General features: G+C 43.5%; 1 protein-coding gene across 1 annotated transcript in view; it reads right to left on the reverse strand.

Annotated features, from left to right (window-relative positions):
• LOC308140438 (ephrin-A5-like) overlaps window positions 1-23,345 on the reverse strand; it is a 97,423-nt gene that overhangs the window by 72,447 nt on the left and 1,631 nt on the right. The window lies entirely within an intron of this gene.

Consider the following 23,345-nt stretch of genomic DNA (forward strand, 5'->3'; position numbering starts at 1 on the left):
GGCCATTATTCAAACTAATTAATGTGAGAAGTTGTCTAATGCACATGATCAAAAACTTGATGAGGTGTCACTTGCCAGGATTTGCTGGGAGGGACTTATTTCGGAGGGATAAATCACCTAATGGTTTAGTGGGACACAAGTGGATTGATGTAAATTCTTCTGGAACTGGAGTGAAGCCCAGATTCTGTGCCGGAGCTTCATTTGCGTGAGCTTAAGTGTTAAAGTGAGGCTGCATTACTTTCCCTAACTCTGGGAGAATGAACTCAAAAACAGGCATCGGCACTTTTGGGGCTCATTAAAAAAGTTTAACGGCTTTATCCACCCATCGTTAACATTTTTTGAGTGTTTAGTTCTCGGATCAGCCGAGGCGTGCGTTTGCAGCTTGAAGCTGCGCAGCCCGCTTGTTTATTTATTTCCTCCTTCGGGTTCCACGGCTCGGGGTCGGCACATGCTAACTGCGAGCGCCGGGGACGAGCGGCCTCGTCCCGGACACCGCCGACGCCCTAACACATGGCGCGGCTCCCCTTTTTTTCAGCCTCTCACTTCACCCTCACCACACACACACACACACAAGTATGTCTCCCGCTAGCCAAACACACCAAATAAACAGGGTGGGTTTGCGAGGAATTACAAATAAATGCTGAGATGTAAAGCAAAGAAGAAAAAAAACAAGTGTGAAAAAAAATAAAAGTACTGAAGCCAAGGAGGGTGAAGCAAGGCTGGCAATGAACCAACACAGACACACACACACACACACACACACACACACACAGACGAACCCTCAGGTCTGCACCAGAGCGAGGTGTCAGAGCCCGTTAGAGGCCTTTGGCTGGACGCAGCCCCAGAACAAGCCGGACAAAAGCGTTGCCTGTCTCCCCTCATTAAGTGATTTAAGATCCCGTGTTCCCCCGACTCCTTTCATCGCCGTCCAAAGTGAACACACTTAAAAAGCCCAACAAGAATGCCAGGGCCCGCTGACATGAATGGGGTGAAGAGGGGCAGCAAAGCCAAGTTCATGGCGCAGGACCAGGGTCTAAAGCTGAGCCGCGCCGGCCATGCCTATTAGCATGCGCGCAGATGGAAGCGATGGCGGCGGCGAGGGGAGGAGGGGAGTCCAGTTTGAATGAACCGGGGGGGGGGTTTGCGTTCGAGACTTGGCTCCCCCGGGTGGGAATCGGCCGCCACTTAATCCATTAACAGTTCTTCCTCCCACAGAAAAAGCAATGTTTTTTTTTATTTGGGGGTTGGGGGGGGATGTTTCCACATGAAGGTTCGTTTTTGTCGGAATTGGTTTCCACATTCCGGCCAACAAGGCGGCGCTATCTGGAGGTGGGAGACGACGCGAAGACTGGATGGAACATCAGAGCGCCGTCCAAAATCAACCTCATGAGAGACGCGTCACCAGCATGAGTGATTAAAGCGGACTATCATATATCACACGGTTACCAGGATTTGCTATGAAAACCCCATTACTGTCCGTGATCCAGGTCGGCTCTGGATTTGTCTGGATTTGAGAGGTTCAAGCAGCTGCTGCACAGACATCTTCTTCTTTGTATTCCTCAGCTCCAGTTTTGGTTACATACATTGGAGCCGAAAGCAATTGAAAGAATAAAAATAGAAAGAAAGAAATTAGTTTGCAAACTTTGTCCATTTCATCGCTTCATCATTGAATGAAGCAATGAAATCTTAATAATCTTAATAAAGATAGAGCAGGCTGCAGAAGACTTGTTTTGGAAAGAAAACAGTAAAGTGTAAATGGATCTAAACAAAAGACAAAAAAACGGATCATAAGAAGTATATTTTCTTCAAAACGTTTGTCTCAGCAACTTTTACAGACTATCTTTAAATCAGGAAACATTTTCTGAAACGCCATGGAATTTTTATTTTATTTCAGATGTTTTCTGGAGACAGTGTGTTTTTCTTAATCAAGGAGTTTGGGTATGTAACTGGGAAATGTTTTTTACACTAAAACAATTTAAATTCATCACTTCAAAAAGGTTTGAGAACAGATATGAAAAAGTTTCATACAAGTTTGTGAAATGTGAGAAAGATAACTGCCGATCCCATTTATCATGGAGAATCTGTGTTATTTGTGTCAAAATTGGCTCCATTGTAGCCTTAAGAAAATTATTATAAAAAAAAAAAAACAACACAAAAAAACCCCTGAAAGATCTAATTTGCCATAAAATTTTCAGTGTGGACATTTTTAAAAAGCAGGACAAAGAAAGAATTTGAAGCATCAAAGTGTTTCACAGTTTTGTTTGTGAAATGGTACTCTCCAGAAGTTGTTTCTAGAGATCTGCGTTGGACAACACACGCTTTGTTTCCAAAAGAACAGCAAATTGGAAAAGAAAACTGTTTTGTTGGTTTTCTGAACACAAGTATCCCAAAAATAGGAAGAAAAAAAAAAAGCCATGTGATGACAGTTAACCGAAAAACAAAAACTTTGAGACTCCCTCCAGTATTTTGCCCAAATAAACACTCCCATACATAAATAGCAGGCAGAATCCACTTGATGATACAGATTTGAGTGTGTGTGTGTGTGTGGGAGGGGGGGTGGGGGGACCACACACAGCTCCAGTTAACACCTGAAAGCCTCCTGCATCATCTGTTAGCGTTCAGAAGAAGAAGAGACGCCTCCTCAGGTCACCACACTTTCCCCTGCAGCCACTTTGATAAATAAAGCAAGTGACGCAGGAAGAAATCCTCCGTCAGGTGAGGTGGGCGCAGCCAAACGTCCGTTCGCGCGTCGATTTCAGGAGGAAAAACACAAAACTTCCTTTGCGTCTCGGGTGTTTTGTTCGCACGAACAGCCACGCGACGAGACGTTTACAAAACAGATCGGAAACGGTGCGGCAATAGTCGGTACGTCTTCTGCACATGCTCAATAGCTGGACAATAAAAAACTATGTTTGCCTTCAGGGTGTCATGACTCCCAGGACAGATTCTCCTGGGACTTGGTAGTTTTATAGTTTTATAGAGTAAAAACAATCCAACTTTCTCGTCTGTCCGTTTGAATGCCTGTTTACTCCCATTGTTGATGTTTATAACGTATTGTTCTCTGCGTGAGTGTGCGTGTGTGTGTGTGTGTGTGTGTGTGTGTGTGTGTGTGTGTGTGTGTGTGTGTGTGTGTGTGTGTGTGTGTGTGTGTGTGTGTGTGTGTGTGTGTGTGTGTGTGTGTGTGTGGTTTCATTACAAGAACAAACAGCAGTGTCAAATCCACATCATTTTCAGCATTCCTGTCGTTTCGGTGTAAACACGTTGTAAATGATGCGTTTTCACTCCCAAGCGTTGTTTAAAAGGCCTAAATGTCCAGTTTGGATCTGTGTGTGTGTGTGTGTGTGTGTGTGTGTGTGGGGGGGGTGGGGGGGGGGGGGGGGGGGGGGACTCCTCCGACCAGCCAGAGTCCAATTAGTGTGGTGGAGCATGTGGGATCCAAACATTTGTTTACAAGAGGCCGTCCTCGTCCCTCCTCTTCCCCCGGCTGCTCTCAGGGACCCCGGTAGGATTTCCAATGGCGGCTCCACAACAGAGTGGGTGTGGCCACGCCGCGCAAACCTCTGGGCCTTTTGACATTACACTGCGCAACCATGAGGTCAGAGGAAGGCTCTTTCTTCGTCGGCACAAAGGAGTGATTTTTCACTCGCCCCGTGAGAACAGCGGCGAATAATGAACTCTCGGGCCCCTGGTATCACGTTCGGTTTCACACGCGTCAACTCCATTCTGGAGCGGAACAAAAGAGCAGTAGGAGAAACATTTGTGGGGAGGGAACTGCGTGGCCAGGGCATGCCATGCAGGGTGAGTCTCATGCCTTTAAAGCATTTCACTCTGATACTCATGAGATTAGAAGGACATTGTTGATTGTGGTTTTTTTTTTTTCTTTTTTCTTTTTCTTTTTTCTTTGCATCCAGTCTTCCTCGCGGTGGGATCTAATGTCCCCGAACCTTCGACTCACGGCAACGCGACTCAAATCAGCTCTAAGCTTGGAGCTGCCGTCGAGCATTTTGTCTAACGCGACGCGCTGAGTGGGCGTTCGTATCCCGACTGTGACTCCACTACGTCGCCAGATGACAGCTTACAAATCATGAAAGGTCTGGAAGAAGAAGAAGAAAAAAAAAAAGAAGGTTGTTTTTGCACCAAATCTGGGAATTATGGGTTTGATTTGCTTCTCAGATCAGACTGTATGTCTACAAGCATTGAGATGCTCATGTTCTGCATTGACTCCCACTTTATGCTTGGTCAAATGTCTAAACTGAGACATGAAAGCATCAAATTCCTACTAAAAGCAACAACGCATGATTGGAAACTGATTTTTTTTTCACACATTTAGCTAAATGTTTCCTTCACGTTCGATTTCATCTCTCATTAAGTGCTTCCTGACACCTTTTCCTAATTCAAAATGAATATTCTAAAGTCATCGACGTGCAGAATCAGCGTTGATTTCTCTTTTTATTGCACCTTTTCACACTGGCTTCATTATAAACTGTAAAACTGTGATCCGGTATGCAGACGTACTCGGTTCCATTGCAGTTTACAGCAGGGGGAAGTCAAACATAAGGCCCGTGGGCCCAAAGTGGCTCCCGAGAGTCTCCAATCCGGCCAAACCGCCAAGACAATGATAAACATTTCAAATAAAACGTTGACTTTTTTTTTTTCCCCCCCAAATTCAATAAGAGTCAACTCTGAGCTGAGAAGAATAGACACCAGAGGCTATGTTGGTGTTGAAATCAGTAAGTCCACATTTTCCTAATAGTGTAAGTAACTCCTGCAGATGGAACAGAGAGAAGTCCACCAGATGAAACTGTGGGGACGAGAAAGTTTCCCTCGCCGTTGAATCAGCGAGGCAGGAATTTTATTGTGCTGGGAGTGACGGCGGCGGCGGAGGCAGGAGCAGCCGGGGCGGCCGGGCCGCTCCGTGTCGTCTGCCCCGCTCCGCAGACGGGATTAGACTGCAGCTCCCCCGACATGAAAAGCTGCGCCTCATTCAAAAGCCCTCATGGCTGATTAATCACAAATTATGATCAAACAGCTGACTTACAGGATAAACACATGACACCCCGGCGCACACATGCCTGCGTCTGCATCCTTGTGTGTGTGTTCCTGCATTCTGCAGATTAAAAGTCTGGACCAGCCAACGAAATTAAAAGTCACCAGTGCTGCGACTTTCATCCCAGCCAGAATCTGAGACCCCTTTTTTTTTTTTTTTTTTTTTAGAAACCGCCTGCAGAGGAATCTGCTCCACGCTCACCACAAGCCGCCGCGACTCGCTGCCTCCACACATGGCGGAAGTGACTTCAGCCGAGAGGCGGCCGGGCGGTCCGCCCGGGGGGTCAAAGGTCGAAGCCCGAGCCGTGAAGCCTGGGAATGGTTTAACCTCAGATGCCGGGGAGAGCAACATCTGGCCTGCAGGGCCGCGTGGAGACGCAACCCGGGCAACATTTTGAAGAGATAAAACTCGTCTGAGCTGGAAGCCTCTGCAGGACGTTCCTGATAAACGTACAAGACACAATCTGTTTCCTATGAGCAGCAAATGTTGGCGGCACTACAAGAAAAATAGGGATGCAAACCTTTCACATCAGATAAAAGTAACTCAATTTTACTTCAAAACAGATGATAAAACTGGACTTTACAAGAAAACAACAACGCAAGTGGATTTATTTTAGATTAATTTACTAAAGTCGCCACAAAAAAGCTTCTATAAACAAAAATATCTGGGAATAAATTATTATTTTGTCCTTCAATAGAGTCCGTTTCGAGGAGTTAAATGATTTAAATTCACTATGAAGCATTAAGACATGATTAACTTTCATTTTCAACCTTTTGAGGACTGTTAAAAGGATTTTTTTAGTCAACCATGTAGAAACATTTTATATTTGTTTTTATATTTTGAATATGAAAATCCAATTTGAATCGCAATACTTGTCATTTTGATTTAGATTTTTTTTATATACGGTACACAAATTCATATTTTCAAAGTATTCACACAGATAAGGCTTTACCTTACAATTACATACATGGAGATTTTGTTAAATTACATTAATCAAATTTAATAGTGGAAAACTTTTCCATTAAAGAATAGACAATTACATTTGGACAAATTAGTATTTTTATGTTAGAATAAAAAAAATGGATTCACAGACAGACACAGAAAGTAAATGTGTTTTTATTTAAATATAAATACGCTAAAACTGCAAAAAAAAAAAAAAAAACATGAATAAAATGCTCAGAATTTGTCTTAGAAAATGTTGTTTATTAAACAAAAGGTATGTATTAAAAATTGCAAAGATTAAATGTTTTTTAAATTCTTTTGATCAAATTCTGTTTTGTTTTATTAAAAAAAAAAATCTAATTATAACGAGAATTGGGTTCTTTACATGGAACAAATTCCAAAATTTTTGGGGAAATAATTTTTTTAAACTAAATGTATTAAATTGTAACAGTAATTCTCCTCAGTTATGCGTTGGATGGTATCCATGGTCATTTCAAATGCTGATTAAAATGCGAGCAACATTTTTTTTACATTTAACATGCAAACTAAAGTACAATGAAAGATTTTTTCATCAAATTCAACATTTTAAATTAAAACAAATCTTCCAAAAAGTGGTTTTTCAGGAAAAATAAATATACTTTTATTCATGATTTCAAAAATATTTCTACTGTATTGAGATATTTTTGAATTTTGAGTTGTATTTTTGAATGAGCTTAACACAAAGTGTCTTCATATGAACACATATTGTGACTTTTTTAATAATTTTTTTTAACACTATCTTGATCATTTGTGGATATTTTATGCCATTTAGCATGTGAACTGCCAATTTAAAGGATAATATTTAAATGTAGTGATTATTACAGCATTATATAAAATTTGAGAGTTATCATAAATAACCAATATGATTTTGACGTATAAATGTGACCAAAAGAAATCAGTTTATTCTGCAGTTTTACTGGCTGATCTTTATGAGAAATTTGCAAAATATGGAAACGACTCGTGTGCCGTGGTGCTGCCATAAATTTATTGCACACCGATAAACTGCGGACGAAGTTTTAATCGCGAAAACAGGAAGAAATGAGAAGTCGTGGAGGAAATAATGAGCAGGTGGGGACGGAGGAGAGAGAGAGAGAGAGAGAAAGCAAACTCAGCTCCCTGTAACCTCGTAACATTTATACTGTGTGTGTGTGTGTGTGTGTGTGTGTGTGTGTGTGTGTGTGTGTGTGTGTGTGTGTGTGTGTGTGTGTGTGTGTGTGTGTGTGACTTGAACATGCTGCATTAGGAGCTGTGCTGCCTTCAGGCGACAGGAATTGTGGGATACTTCTCCGCCGGTGTATCTGGCACAGTTTTGGCGAGCCAATGACGGCACAGCTGCTGCACGCCTCATTGGCTGCTCAACGCTTACTACTGAATCATGATTGGTGACTTTGTAAGAGTACAGCCTGATCTTTTTTTCCCCCCTTCAGAATAGATGAAATTTGCATATTTGTGTTTTTTTTTCTTGGGGGTGGGTGAGTAAGAGGTTTGTAACCTAATTTCAGCAGACTTTTTGCTTCCAAATAGACAAATATGACCAAAATTTTAAGAAAAGACCTTTGAACTTTCCCACGACGATTATTGAAACTCCTAATTAGACACAGAAATAACGATTGCACCCATTGTGATGAATGAGAAAACAAGTTTAAAGAGCTGCGAAGTCAGAATACGGGTGGAAATGTGTGGGAAAACGAGGATTGGCGAGCCGCCGCGCCGCTGCAACCACAGCTCCCACTCCGCTGCTGGGTTGCTGGGCAAACTCATGGATGGGAGCCTGCCTCCACGCAGGAGTGGCTTGGTGGTGAACGTGTGTGACGTGTGAGCCGGCGTGCTTCTCTCGCCCCCCCTGTGTATCGCGTGTCTAGACCTCAGCAACAGCACTTCTGGAGAGATCATGTGACTCACAGGAGGCGTCACAGGACTTCAACGTCGCCACTTTGGGCCCGGTTTTTTTTCTTCTTCTTCTTCGTCTTCTTGGTCTGGTTCGATCGATACATCCCCCCTCCCCCCAAACCCCCCCTCCCTTCTGCTTTGCTCCAGCCTATCAGAGTGACTCGAACACATGAAACTGAAGCAAAGTGACAGAAGTGGAACTCGGCGCCAACAACACACGGCGGCTTAACGCCACGCCGCTCGAACCCGCTAGCTCCGGCTCGCCTTTGAACATGTTCAAAAGATTTCGCTCTCTTTCAGACATAAAGTGGACTTTATGTCTGGAACGGGAATTAAATATAAGATTAATGCTTGTGTTGCACGAATGAAAATTTTTTTTTTAAATCCAGACACATGATCTTTTTAGTCTTTGATCATTTGGTTTAATTTCACCAGATTTTCTTTTTTTTTTTTTTTCAGGTCAGTCTTTTCTATCAGTACTTCAAATTCCTATTCATACATTCACATTTAACTCAATTTCTCACTTTGACTCACATATATTCACTTTACCAAAAGAACAATGACATTAGTGCTCAGAACTTGACCTTTTAGTAAAATTTTAAATGTCAGCGAAGACAAGAAAGTATTTTTGAATTATGTGAAAGATACGTCCTATAAATGTTATTTTCAAAGTGGAATTATATTGCTTTAAGCACAATGGTGTATACATTTAAACATCTTTATATGATAATGAGGGCTTTCTACTTCTGTTTCTATCTTTAGGATATTTAAAAGCTTTTTCAATGTTTAATGGGAGAACTGGAAAATAGGATGAAAACATACCAATTTTAAGACGTATTTTAACCACAATGACTCACACAAGATTATTAAATCCATTTGGTTAAAAAAAGGATATTTTATATTCTAATATAATATACAACATCATTTATATTCTAATATAATATTAGAATTATTCTAATATTTATGTGTTTTTTAAAAACAAAATGGAAAAATGTTGCATTTTTGACTACTACTACTAGTAATAATTTTAAAAAATTATGTGTAAATACATTTAAAGAAATTTCTTATTATAAATTGTGTATACCTTTCACAAAGTTGCATTTTCTTTAAAAAACCTTGTCAAAAATTAGCAACAGAATTACAAAAAAATATATTAATATTTCTATCGTTCTTCAAGAATATCTTGAAATGTCTGTTTGTAGCAATAAAACCTTTTTTTTTTTTAATTGCCATTAAGAAAGTGGATAAGTTTCTTTAGGTTTATTAATAAGGTTTATTTTCTATGAAAAACTAGATAGATAGATAGATAGATAGATAGATAGATAGATAGATAGATAGATAGATAGATAGATAGATAGATAGATAGATAGATAGACTACGGTACATTAAACAGATGACAGTTACTTCTACAAGCGAGCTCTATGACTTGATTTACTCACTGATTGAATTACAGTTACATCTGCTTCCATTACAATTTCTCTCTGATGTGGATATTTTAACCTCCTGCCATAAAAAAGTGACTCTCAGTCCAATGAGATCCGTTCCGGGGCGTCACATTGCAGAAAGTCCATTCATGAAAGAAAGCGAGCGAGAGTGAACTTTTGGTGACCAGGCGTCCGCTCCTTACAAAAGTCCCCTAAACCTTAATAGTCACCTCCATGCAGAGACAGAAATATGAGCGCCGGCCATAAAGACTTCTGATGGAAACCTAAGCAGCCGGCACACTCAGGAAACAAATAAAGCATCTTTATGAGCGTGATTTTACGATCTTAATAGGAAGAGTGGCGGTGCAGCGGCCTCTAAGTGCTCCGCTGGACAGGTCTGCGTTTCAGAGCGCGCTCCAGACGGCCGCTACCGTCGGCAGAAATCTCCGGCCATTTCCCCTGTTTTTATTTTCATTACGCCGGCTGGCCGGATAATTAAAAGAACACTTTCTCTGTCTGTGAAATTGCAATAAATTCCCATTAGCTGCGACCGATTCTGCACATTAAGGAGCCCCGATATGAAACTAATTGATGCACAGCGAGCAAAAAAGTATGTAGGAGTCGTATTGTCGTAGTCAAGGGAAATAAAGTGAAGAAAAATGGAAAAATGGTGTATCTTCCTCTAATGTTTTGGGCTCTAGCAACACTTTTTCTTCACAATAATCATTTCTATTTGTGAGAATTTTTGGTGAAATCAGGTCGTGTGTTGATTTGAACACGGTTTTTTACTGTTTTCGTCAGTTTTTGACCTGATTTTAATCAATTTGTCCTTCGAAAACTTCAAATATCACGTTTGAAATCCAGTTTTACCTTTCGTCTCGCGCCATTTCGGCTTTCCGATGAGAAATCTGCCGGATTTGTGTAACTTTCCTGTGGTTTGATGATTTTATTTCACGTTTTTGTTGAAGTGAAAGTGAAACCGTCTTTAAAACTTTCCAACTTTCGTCATAGCGCTCTGGGTGGACGACTCATATCACATTAAGTGACGTAGAGGTCCAACACAACCCAAACTCAAGGGGTTCGCCCGAAAACGGGGCTCGCGACATGCGATCGGATCACCTGAAACAGCGCCAGGTGTGGACGGGCCCTGAAGGAACTTTCCTGTGGTTTGACGACTTTACGAGTTTTCTGCAGCTTTTGTTTCAGAGTCCCTTCCCTCCGTCTCTCCGCTTGTTTGAAGCAGGTGATCTGTGACCTTGTCTCCTTTTGTCACGCAGACAAAGCAGCCGTTGTCGGGTCATTAGTTTCTCTTTGTAGGTGCTGGTGTAGGTGCGAACCCCCTCCCCACCCCCCCTCCACCTCGTCCCCGCTGCAGCGACCTGAGGAATGCACCGCAGGAGACGAAGAGAAGCCCAAGAGCTGCTAATTATCCAGATGAGATCCAGGTCAAAACGGCTCAGCAGCTCTGGAGTGATTCATGAAAAACGTAGTACGGGGCGTGTGGTGGAGGGGAGGGGAGGGGAGGGGGTGGGGGGGCTGGAGGCCCGATTGGCCGGGGCGGCGTGGCATATTCTGTGTCGACTCAGCTCGGGGGACCTGTTACGCCAGATGCCCTCCTCTCGTCCCCTGCAATGTTTGCAGCCCCACGCACGCGATCCCTCGCTCCGCCTGGCTGCACCCTCTCATCGCATTACTTCTGCTATTCTAACTCCTCCATCAATTATGCACTAGAATAACTCAGGGCCCTGATGGAGCCAAGACATAAAAGGGAGGGGGGGGTGAGGGGGGTGGTGAGAGAGGGGAGGAGGGATCATCGAGCCGCCAGCGCTCCGCAGCGTCTGCCCACCGTGTTCCCACCGCCCCGATACCGACTCACGTAAAGGGGGAGGGGGGAGGAGGGGGGAGGAGGGGGGGTGAAACAAAAAGCTCCCCAGCATTGTGTTAGTGGGTCAATCAGGCAGGAGGGAAAAAGTGGAGAAGCCAAAGTGAATAAACTTCAGAAAGTCTCGCCCTCCGCGTCTCATTTCGACTCGTTTCATCTCGAACGCTGCCAAACGCTTGTGACGGAGCAACTCGGCCGCGTCACTTCGGTTCCACCTGTTCTGACTTGTTGTAAGGAATTTGTTTAATAACAAATCTTTTCATGAATGTTTCCTGACTGACGTTTATTTGCGACTTTTACCTCCAAGTTAAACTTTTGGAGGAACTTAATCGTAGAAAGTCGTTGGTAACATAAAATACAAAATAAAAAAAGATCAGACTGATTGTTATATTCTTTAGATCTTTCTCTTTTGTTGTTTGTTTTGTGTTTTTTGTTTGTAAACCGTACATATTCTAAATTATTTGATAGAATTTATAAGATAGGCGTAATTTATCTGCTGGTTTTAGTCTCTTCCTTTTCGTGGTCAGTTAATGTGAACAGGATTTTGTTGGTGTTTGTATTTCCTATGTGGCCACATTATGACAAGAAATAAAACATTAATTTAATCATTCATTCATTCAACTCAACAATATATAACAAAGTTCTCGTGAAACTTTGAAAATATTCCCAGATTAAGTAGTTTTGTAGTCTGTGTCTGATTATGGTCTTGTAAGAAGATAGTTTCCATTTTTCACAGTTTTAAACAATAATCAAGCCTTCAAGTTACATCAGAACAAGATACAACATTTTCCTGAAAACTAAAAACGATCTAGAAACAAAATGTTTGTCTACATTTTCTAATTAGACAAGGTTGTATAAAAACCTTTTTCCTTGGTTAAACATGTCAGAATATGTAGACATAAATCAATGAATTCACTAAGTTAACTCACAGAAACTGTAGGTTTGTATCACAGAGATGCAGTTTTTAGCTCATTTTAACTGATTATGTAAAAAATATATAAAATTCAGATGAGAAATTTATAGATTCTAGATTTATTGATTGAGAAAAATTTGAAAACTTAAGTAAACTGATCTATGTGGAAATATTTACGGTTTGAACGGAGTAGTATTAATTTAATTAATTTAAAAAAAAAGATGGTTTAACAAGCAGGTGGCTTTTTTTAATATACGGATGTTTGAATGCTTAAATATTAGTATGGCCAGAAATTATTGTATTTTCTTGTTGTTTTTTTTGTCACTGTGTTCTTAATCTGAAATTGATAGAAAAATTCTCACTTTGTTTCACATTTTACAGACTTTTCATAATAAAGTTAACTAAGAAACAAAAGTCCTTGAAAATCCTTAAAATGAAGCAGAATATTTAAACAATTATTGAATTTTTTTTTTTGGTGTGTTTTTCCCTCGTTCGTTTGCGGACAAATGTGACTCATGTCAGAAACGAGCGAGCTGAGGAGGAGTGGGTTCGTGCGACGTCACGTCAGAAAAGATCAAAACCTGCTCGTGTGACTTCTCTGGATTCGTAACCTACTTTTTCATTGCCTTAAACAAAATGGAGTCGAATTTGGGGGGGAAAATGGCTGCCCGCCTTCTCCTGCTCCGCCACGCAGGACGGAGGAAAAGAAAGAAAGAAAGACCAAAAAAAAAAGTGAAATTCTTTGGCAAGTGTAGATTTCAATTAAGAAACTGGCGACTCCAGTCGTGTCACAACAAGACGTGAAAACCTGTTTAATGGCAGTCGTTCATCACCGGCGTGACGCGGGCCTGGAGGAGCTCCGTACAGAGCAGCCGACCCCCGCTATTAAAGTCGCGGCGGTCCTGACCTGGATTTCTCCAGGTTGCGTGTGAAGGTTTGTCCGCGGCCTCTATCGTGAGATCACAAACAGCTTTTTTAATATTTCATCGGTCCCAGAGCGCCGGGTGCGCGGGAATCCAACAGGAGGAAAACACTCTGAGCCACGCGAAAGGTCCCGCAAAGTCACCCCAAGTTCACCAAACAGCACGGGCGGATAAATAACCCCCACCCTCACCCCTACACCCCCCCCCCCCCATGGGGTAGTCTGACTTCGTCCTGTCTGTTGTGGCCCAAACATCACAGCGCTCAACAGTGGACTGGAGAGAAGTCGGAGTCGCTTCTCTTCAACCATCAGGGACGTTTTGATTCGCCTCCGAGGGTAAATGAAGAGGTGGGAGGGTAGAAGGAGGGTAGAAGGAGGGTAGAAGGAGGGTAGAAAGAGGTGGGAGGGTAGAAATGTCCCACGATTCACCAAACCGAGTGGAAAAGTCATCCTCTCACACATCAAATGTCTTCCAAGATACACAGAGAGCGAACAGTCTGCAGACATTTCAAATCAGGAAATGTACTTTTTCTTTTTTTTGGTCATTTTTAAAAAAAAAAAATTTTATTTTAGGCCCCTCTCCAGAAAGCCGCATTGACCCAGATATGGTTCCAGAAACATTTCACTTGGAGGTTTTGGCCCCTGCTGTCAAAGTGATCACATTTGCTTTTTATCACAGCGCAAACGTTTCCAGCCAATTTACATCTCAGCTGTAATCGTGTGTGATTGGATCCTACAGATGTGCCAATTTTCTCATTACCTCCATTTGTCTTTAACCCGAAGAGACGGCGGCGGGCCGCTCCAGCCCGGGACGCTCGACAGGAAAAGTCAAACTTTAGTCCGAAACGAAGCACGGGGGATCAAATAAAAGGGGAGAGCTGCACATCTTGATTCCTCCTGCAGCCCTTGCTTGTCATCCAGCAGCTTTAACCTCGGCACCTTCGCAAAAAACATTAGTATTGTTCCGTCAACTCCCACAAATCAAAGAGAAATACAATATCCCACCAGATTTCCAACGCAAATAAGTCAAGCTTTCGGATTTTCCTGTTCAGAAATGACACGAAAACACGGAACCAAAAAAACCTCAGAACACAAGCAGGACTCGCGGCTGTGCTAACAGCTAAACACTTTCAATTCAAGCCCAAATTGTTTGTTACAAACAATGTAAAACAGATTTACCAAAGTAGTGAGACGCCAGTAAGATACGGTGACTTTGGATGAAGAAAAGCTTAACGAGTCCTCAAATATTTGGCTTTGAGTTTTGTTTTTATTTTTTAATCTTTACCATAATAACGTTAGCATTTTTCTGTCATGTCGTGGATTCCGACACCAGAAATTTGAGAAACATAATATTCCACCAAATTTCGAACACAAATATTCAAGCTTACTGGAGAAATGATTCAGATGAAGTCAAAACACCAAAACCTCAAAATACAAGCAATGCTAAATTAGCTGAAGTTCAACACTTTGCTTGTACTTAATTTAAGCACAAATTGTCTGTTATGAATGTAATTAACCAGATTCCCACAGAAATAAACACACAAGTAAGATGTAGTGACTCACTGATATTCAAATGTTTGGCTTCAGTGGGAATTTGTTTAGCTTTAGCATTGAAGCATTAGCAGCAATCCCGTCAGGTGCCAATTCCTAAAGTTGGAGAGAAATACAATATTCCACCACATTTCCAAAACAAATATTCAAGCTTCCTGACGTTTCCTTCCCCAATTGTACTTGCAAGAATACCCAGAAAGCTTCACGGGCTTGCTATGGAGAAGGAAAACTACTTTTAATGCTTGTCCACAAACAATAATCCTTAATTTTAAAAGAAAAGTTATTCAAATGTATTTGATCTGCACTTTCCAGGATCTATTGCAACATGTATTGCACATTTCACCTTTCGCAGCTTGTATTTTAAAATCTTGTTTTTTCTGGCCTATATTATTATTTCTTATATTTGACATTTATATTCTCTATTTTTTTCATTCTGTGTGATATATGTCAACACTCTACGAGGGAAAGCGAGACTAAATGTTTGATTCCACTGTATTCTGTGCGTATGTACAATAGAATTGACAATAAAACTCACTTTGTCTTTGACTTTTTGACTTATGGCAGGAGATTTTTCACTTCTTGGAGCTATGTTGACTCATTACAAGCAAAAATACCTATTTCTACCTATTATTTCTCCATATTTCCTCTGTGTCGGGGGCCTCGAAAGGCCACGCCTGAGGACGGTGTCTTTGATACGAGCGGCGGCGGCCGATCCCGCTCTGTTAGCAGCTTAGTGGCTCTTTAGGACCTTTTTGGAAGCAGTTTTCAGAAGCTTTACTGCAGTCATTAGGAGCTAAGGCTGATTAATGTGAATGGTCAGGCAGGGCCTGGCTTTCTGAGGGAAGAACAGAGCGGGGTGAAGGGTCCCACAGGAAGTGTTTTGTGTCTCCACACAAAAGGAAGGCTGACCTCTTAAGCCCCTTAGAGCCTCTTTGCTAATACCCTCACCGGTGCCTACAAAGACACAGGGGATGCCATTTCACCACTCACATTTAAACAACACACACACACACACACACACACACACACACACACACACACACACACACACACACACACACACACACACACACACACACACACACACACACACACACACACACACACACACACACGCACACACACAGAGAGACACAAAGCCCCGCCAAGATTAAAACGGCAGAAAAAGTGAAGCTCTGAGCAGCGGAGTGAGACGGTGTGAGATTAGGCCTGAAGAGTCTCGCATATCAAACAGAAGAAGCCACTGAATCCCAACGCAGCGGAACTTATCGTCCTGTTCACTCGCAGGTTAGAAATATTACTTGTGAGTGGGGAGGATGGGGGAAATCGAGTTCGACAAACATATAATTTTGTTATGTTCCCATGTCCAGTTTCTACCCAAAAGTGTAAAATAAAAAAATAAAAAAGTTTCTGTTTGTAAAAACTTAAAACTAAAACTGAAACAACTATGAAAGAAGTCTTGATTTTAGGCTGCAAAGATTAAAGGTGGTTACTGTACCGACAGATGTAGACTCCAGACCAGAGGTGTCACACATATTTTCAGGAGCCACATAGTGCAGCCAAATGTCACTTTGAGTGAACTGGACCGGTGAAATAGTGACGTAATAACCTTTAAATTTCAATTTTTTTCTCTGTTGTGGCGCAGACAATGTGTGATGAAAAAAAATCGACGTTTTTGCAAAAGCCAAACAATTATTATCAGAAAGTAGTGCGATTTGGACATAAAGCCAATTTCAATGAAACCCTCCAGTGCAAAATACAGTAAAACGTCTTCTGGAGCCGTTGCATTACGTACGTTTTTACAAACTCACCCTGACAACTTGGCATTGAGGAATGTTTGAGAGCAACAAGCTAACTAGCCTTCATGGCAGCATCACCAATATCTCAGCTCAGGTCTCTGGGTTTTGTTGTGTCCATTACTCTTAAGAACTGTGCTAAGAAGTGTATGTTTTCTTGAGAATCTTTACTATTCACTGAGTGGTTTGGCCGGATTGACGCCTCTTGTTGTCCGGTTTTGGCCCACGAGCCTCATGTTTGACACCCCTGAACTAAATAATTATATTTGGTAAAATTATTAACTGTTTTCAAAGCATTTATTCCTCCATCTTTTTCAGATTGAAGCATTGTATTCCCAGACACACGGTCATTCACTGCAAACACTATTGTTACACTTTAACTCATGAAATGTCTTGTCATTTCAAGTCATTATCTTTTCCTTCTAATGACATATACAAGATAATCCTGAATTATTGACAGTACTCTGCCATTTTTCAAGATGCAGGCACAAGATCAAACACAACAGCCACTGAGGGTAGTGCTTTTTTTCCACGATTAGTCTGAATTCAATCGATAGCCTCTGTTTAAGTCTCATTACGTGATGAAGATGTCTATATTTTCACAAAAACAAAATAATCATGACAAAAAATTAAAGCAATCTCAACATCAAGCCAATTTCAATGGAACCTCCTGGTGTAAAATACAATGAAATATTAAGAAAACAGTGCAATTTGACCCTGACCCCACGGTTTTGAGGCTAATGCTAGTTTGATGGCTTTCATGGCAGCGTCACCGCTATCTCAGCTTGAGTCTCAGTAGTCTCACTTGTTTAAAAGTAAAAGTTTTCTTTATCATTTTTACCATTTGCCTTGGTGGTTTGGCTGGATTGGAGCCTCTTGCGGGCTGGTTTTGGCCCACAGGCCTCATGTTTTCCATTACCAATCTAGAGTTCTTTATTGTTACTTTAGAGATCATAATCTCTTCATAAAGATCTGAAAGGAAACAGATTTGCAGTGGGAAGACATCAACATGGTACCAAGGCATTGCGGATGTTTCCATATGATTGTGATTAAGTGATTACAGTATCAGCCCTTTTATATTGCTGAAGCCCGTTGAAACCTGTGAATCTAAAATCATACAATTATGCTGTTGAAAATCTTCTGTGTTTTATCATTTTCACATCTTCCGCCTCAAGTGGCTTGATTTTTTTCTGGACTCAGAAACATTCAAGTGAACGAGACACAATCCGGCAGAGAAGTTGGGGGCAAGTTATCTCATCTCATGGAGCACTATTGTCTGCACCGAGATTGAGTTTGAGAAAAATCGAAAGAGCTATTTTCACCATGAAGCTCTTTCGCTTCCATTTTTTTTTTTTCTGAGGAAATTTCTTGAAAGAAGACTCCTCTCTCAGAATCTGGTTGCCATAATCCCACGGCGCTGCCAGCTTTTTTGCTTATTTTAATCAGGAAGACAAGAATCTGTGGTCGAAAAATACAAACAAAAGCAGTTAAAAAAAAAAAAAAGAAAGAAAGAAGAAGACGAATCATTGAAACGACTCTGCTGTGTCACAACTGTAGATCCGCCGTACTTATTAGCAACCTCACATCTCCAGCTCCTGTCAATCACTTCCCCGGCAGCCTGAGGCCTTCGCCTTATTAGTTGGAGCATGAGGGTAAGGCAGGGGGGGGGGACGCTCCTCTCTGCAGGAGGAGGTCATAAAGAGCAGAAGGAATGACGGCTGCCTGAGCTGGATGACCCCCCCCCCCCCCCTCCTCCTCCCGCAACACCGAAAAGCTGAGCATATGAAACTCACACAGCCTAATTGACCCAAAGGTTCATCCGTCCTGAGTGCGTCCTGTAAGGTGCGGCTGATTAAAGCAGCCACAGCGCCAGGAGGGGGGAAAAAAAAAGAAAACGGCTGACACGATATGAGAAAGTGAATATGGGAGATTTCCTATCTGAGACGGGACGCGCTTTCATTTCACGAGCTGAGAGACTGAAGTGCTGCGAGGAGGCTTAATGCCCCTGCACTTTGTAATAAAATGGAAGGTAAACCTCAGATAAGATGCCTCTCATGCTCACTTTTATTGATGGCTGCCAAAAGCCCCCGCTGCAAGGAAATCACATTCACCCCCGCTCTCTCTCTCTCTCTCTTTGATGCCCATGGAGATTGACACCTCCTCGGGGTGGAAGCGCCGGTTCTGGCTGACCCCACCCTGTGACTCCGCGGCCCGGACGCCACCCCCGCCTCCTTCTCCCGCCCCTCATCCAAAGGGAAGTTTCTCTCACACCCGCGACTGTGCCGTCCCGCCTGTTACAACCCCTCCCCTCCCTCACCCTCAGATAACATATGCACATTCTCCACCGCCGCCGCCGCCGCCGCCGCCTCCTCCTCTCGCCGTGCCTGCGTCTCAGTGCACGGACGAAAAGCCGGCTATGGGCCGCTGAGTACGACTGGAACAATAGTGGCCTTTCAGCCGACTCCTGGTCCGAGCTGAGAGAAGGCGCTGCGGTGTTCAGACCCGGTCAATATTTGGACGTGGTTGCCTTTTTCTTTTCCTTTTTTTCCTTTTTTGTTCTTTTTTTTGGTGTGTGTCCGTTTCTAATCCAAGCGGAACCGAGCGGCGGGGAGCCGGGAAAAGGCTGAGAGGGGAAAGCGAGGGTAAACACTGGGAACAATGCAAATGGGGCAACTCACAATACCACTGGGAAACTATCACAACATCGGCTCGCCACCGGGCGAAAAAAAATGGAGCATTGTTTCTTTAAGTGGAGATTAAAAAGAGAAGCAGTGGAAGGAAAGCAAACAGCGGAGGTCATAGTGCTGTGAGAAGACGTGCGGAGGTTTCTGGGGCCGAGCGTGTTTTAAAAGAAACCCCCCCCCCCCCGAGGGAGTTTTCAAACGCCCCCGTTTGCACGGCAACGAATCCACGTGGAAACGCAAAACTTTTTCTGAGAAAAACAACGCGTTTTCACGTAGACGGGGGCCAAAGTGAACATGTAAAAAAAAAAAAAAACCAGACCCTTGAAAAGGGTCTTTGATTGTCTTATGGAGAAATATGTTGCATCTGCCGTGGCAAGCTTTAGACGGGCATTATCGGGGATTTGAGGAAACCCCCCTGGGGTGACGGTGCGCCCCTGCAACACTGGAATCCTTCTCTCCCCAGCTGTCAGGTCGTTAGTCCCACCCAATGAGGCTCTTTGATGACGCGGGGTATCAGTTTCCATGGCGTCTGAGACACAAACAGCTTGGGAGATTAGGGACGGAACTCGGGCCCTGATTCTCCGCTGATCCCACCTATCAGCAACAAATAAACACCTTGGGCCGAAGGCAGCGCCTGCGTGCGGACCATATGGGCCCGGGTGGGCTTTAATGAAGCAGCTAAATAGCCGGTGAGCAGGGAATTCGCTAATAGCTCCTTGTCAGAGCGGCAGTAAATACCCGACTCTTGCACTTTCTTCCATCATTTGGTTACTGACGCAGGCGGCCGGGCTGACAGGGAACATCTGTGGCTCATTTTTCTAACATGAGCTTTTTCCACCACAAAAACCTTCCCCCTTTGATTTGGGGCCCGTTTTTATCCTTAACAGCGCCCATTTCACACGAGCTCCCGACGCTGTAACTTCGCCTGTTAATAATTCTTTATGGGTCACATTACAGGAACTTTCCTTTATTCATTACTGCTTTAATAACTTCAACCAATAAGACACACCTTATCAAGGGGTTATAAGCGCCACCCGACCTCTTTACAAGCGAGCTGGAAAGTTCACGTCTTCAAGAAGAAATTACGAAGAAATGCTAACTATTAGGAACAGCTTGCGAGCTAATTTGTCCAGCTGAAACTATAACAGTACATTGTTATGAGGCCCCATTTACACGTTTACAAAAAAACCCAAAAAGACGTTATGAGAAGAGCTCCCAAGGTGGAACTTTGTGAAAACATGACGACTCCGTCATCATGTAAACGGGGACAAACACAAGTCCCTGGAAACACTTGGGCATTTTTGCGGACAGCAGTAATGCTGCTACTGCTTCTGGGCCCCACGGCCATGATGAATAGTTCTCCTGCACATGTGTGAGTTAATGGGACAATAACGACATTGTTTGTCTCCAGCGTGTCATGACTCCCCGTCCATGTTCTCCCTGGTAGTTTTAAGAGTCGACAGTCACCGTGATGTCAATGCAACTTCCTCGTCTGTCCAACACCAATGTCCGTGTTCTCACCGTTGTCAATGTTTAGTGTTTTATTCTCTGCGCAAGTGTGTGTGTGTGGTTTCATTACTAAAACAATCAACAGCACCCACTAGTGGCCCAACACGAAAATGTAGTTTTCACTGTTTCGGACGTTTCCATATAAAAAGACTTTGTTTTCAAAAAATTGTCATGCGAAAACATAACTTTTCTGAAATGAAAATCCAAATTCCGATGCGTTTTCACTTGTTGAGAAGCCTCAATGCCATTGCTGCTCCACTTTTATCTCCAAACAGCTTTAGATTTCTCTCCAACTAACTCGTGTTGCTGTCTTATAATTAAATTAGCATTTTTTCTCTTCCACGCATTCATTCCAGTACGACCTGACCGTAGGCTGTAGGTTGAAATCAGGTATAAATAACACAAATAAACGAGAGGAAAAAAAAAAAAAACATTTCTTTCCTGCATCGCTGTGCTTTGGACCACACACACGTTCCTGATGCTGAATCTTAACATTTGGGAACATTACTGTACTGCACGTCTCCTCTTTTTTACAGCCTGGAAAACTCCAGCTTCCCTTTGAGGTCTTGATATTTTCCCTCGCACCTAATTCTATCAGCTTTTTGTGTTTTTAGCAATCGCAGCTGCACAAACAAACGCCTTTGTGTTTTGGCAATTCCAGCTCATAATTGGGCGCCGTTTTGGTTTCTAGGTGTGATGATTTCAGATCATTACGAACTTGGGAATATAGACTCCTTTCTGCCAACATAAAGAGTTGGAACGATAACAGTGAATAATAAGAAGTTGATTGTGAGGTTTTCCTGACAAATGAGGTGTAATTTATCATAGCCAGGCAACACGAAGCTTCCGCCGACCCACAGCTTCAAGGAAATCAATTGTAATTCGGTGTCCTGCAGCAGTCAGTGCTGCTCGTACATGAAGTCCACAGATTGTTGTGATCTTTCTGCAGTTTTTGGAACCCACATTTACGCATCCTGCAGACTTTCCAGAGCCGCCGTGCGCACGACTTGCAGAATCTCAGCAACAGATTCTCCCGCAGCCCCCCCACGCTGTACAAACTACAGCTGAGTGATGAATACAGGAACGGAACCATTACCTGGAATGATTCAGACTCTTTTTCAAAGGATTCTGAAGACTGAAAGGAGAGGGATCATTATAGCAACAGTCTCACAGCAGTGGGGTTTTTTTTTTTTTTTCTACCCCTCTTCTCCCCGACACTGGAGTTTCTTTTAATTTCATTAAGTAGCTTAAGAAGCGCAGCTACTCGCTGTCACCGCGGCAGCTTTGTCAGACTCCAGGCGAGGCTGAGCCGTCCTCCAGGGTTGTAAATCCCTCCTCCAGCCCCGCTCAGCTCAGCCTCATCAGCAGCAGGAATCAGCGCCGCAAAGACGCTTCCTCCCCCAAGCATAAAAAGGCATCGCTGAAACAGGAGTGTACATTTATATAAATCATAAAGAGGACGATGTTTCAGCCTCCTCGCCCTCAAAACAATACGGGGGGGTTAGAATGTCAATGCATTTTCATTTTTCACGACTCACTTCCCATTTCAATTCCAGGGCTCCTGTAGAGGATTTCATGAATGGGTGAGTATGGACTGCTGCTCCGGATGCCATTTTTCCCCCACTTTGGTCAAATATGCAGGGGGAGCGGGCTGAGGATGGGGGGGGGATCATCTGGAAGTTGGGACTGTACCACAGCAGGTTTCCCAGGGCTCCAATACCGACTATGGTTACATTAAACAGTGGGGGATCCGCAATCCGCAAGCTCACATGAAACACTGTGAGGTTCTGCTCCGGGTCAGGAGGGGAGGGGTTTGGGGGGGCCCGGGGCTGTATGAGTTCCCCCCCCCCAGCTCTGCTCAGGTTTAGATTAAAGTCATGAATGAGAAAAAGGAGACAGTCATTTAGAGTTACTCATTTATTTAGCCTCCTTTCTGGCAAGACAAAGCCCAGGCGGGGTGCCGAGCCGGGGCAGCCGTGGAGAGAGGGGCCCCCGCGGCCAGCGGTACTGCCCCGGTTTTGACCCTGACAACGGTCCCCTCTGTGCTGCTTAACCCACGACTCGCCTGGTTACCAGCGAGTGTGTGACCTCAGCATGTGCGGATCTCTCACAAGACCGGGCACCACGCTGCGCCTTGGCCACGGCTGAAATACCCCGTGTGCACCCCCCCACTCCCCCCCCCTCATTGTCTGCCCCAGCATGGGGCTTGGGGAGGAGGTGGAGATCGGGGGGGCACTTGGACAAGAGGGGCAGGCGAGTGGGGGGGAGGGGGGGGGGTTCGTAGCAACAAGACTCAGGAACTGGCTGAGGGGAGAGATGAGACGGGAGGAACAACACAACCTGCTTGCCGGACAGTATCAGTGGCATCTGAAGGAGGAACTCCACCCTTCAGCATCCAGTCAGTCTGACTCACCCACAGCTTCACTTTGCCTCGGGGGGTCATCCGCTTCTCACTCTCACACACACACACACACACACACACACACACACACACACACACACACACACACACACACACACACACACACACACACACACACACACACACACACACACACACACACACACACACACACACACACACACACACACACACACACACACACACACACACACACACACACACACACACACACACACACACCTCCGTGTGTGTTTTGACTGTTAAGACCAACAAACCAGTTCCTCATCCCTGAGCAGATGTTGATACAGTTTGTCCTCTGGTGACGTCGGCTCATGCTTCCAG

Source organism: Blennius ocellaris, assembly GCF_963422515.1.
Source record: "Blennius ocellaris genome assembly, chromosome: 15".
Lineage (NCBI taxonomy): Eukaryota > Metazoa > Chordata > Actinopteri > Blenniiformes > Blenniidae > Blennius > Blennius ocellaris.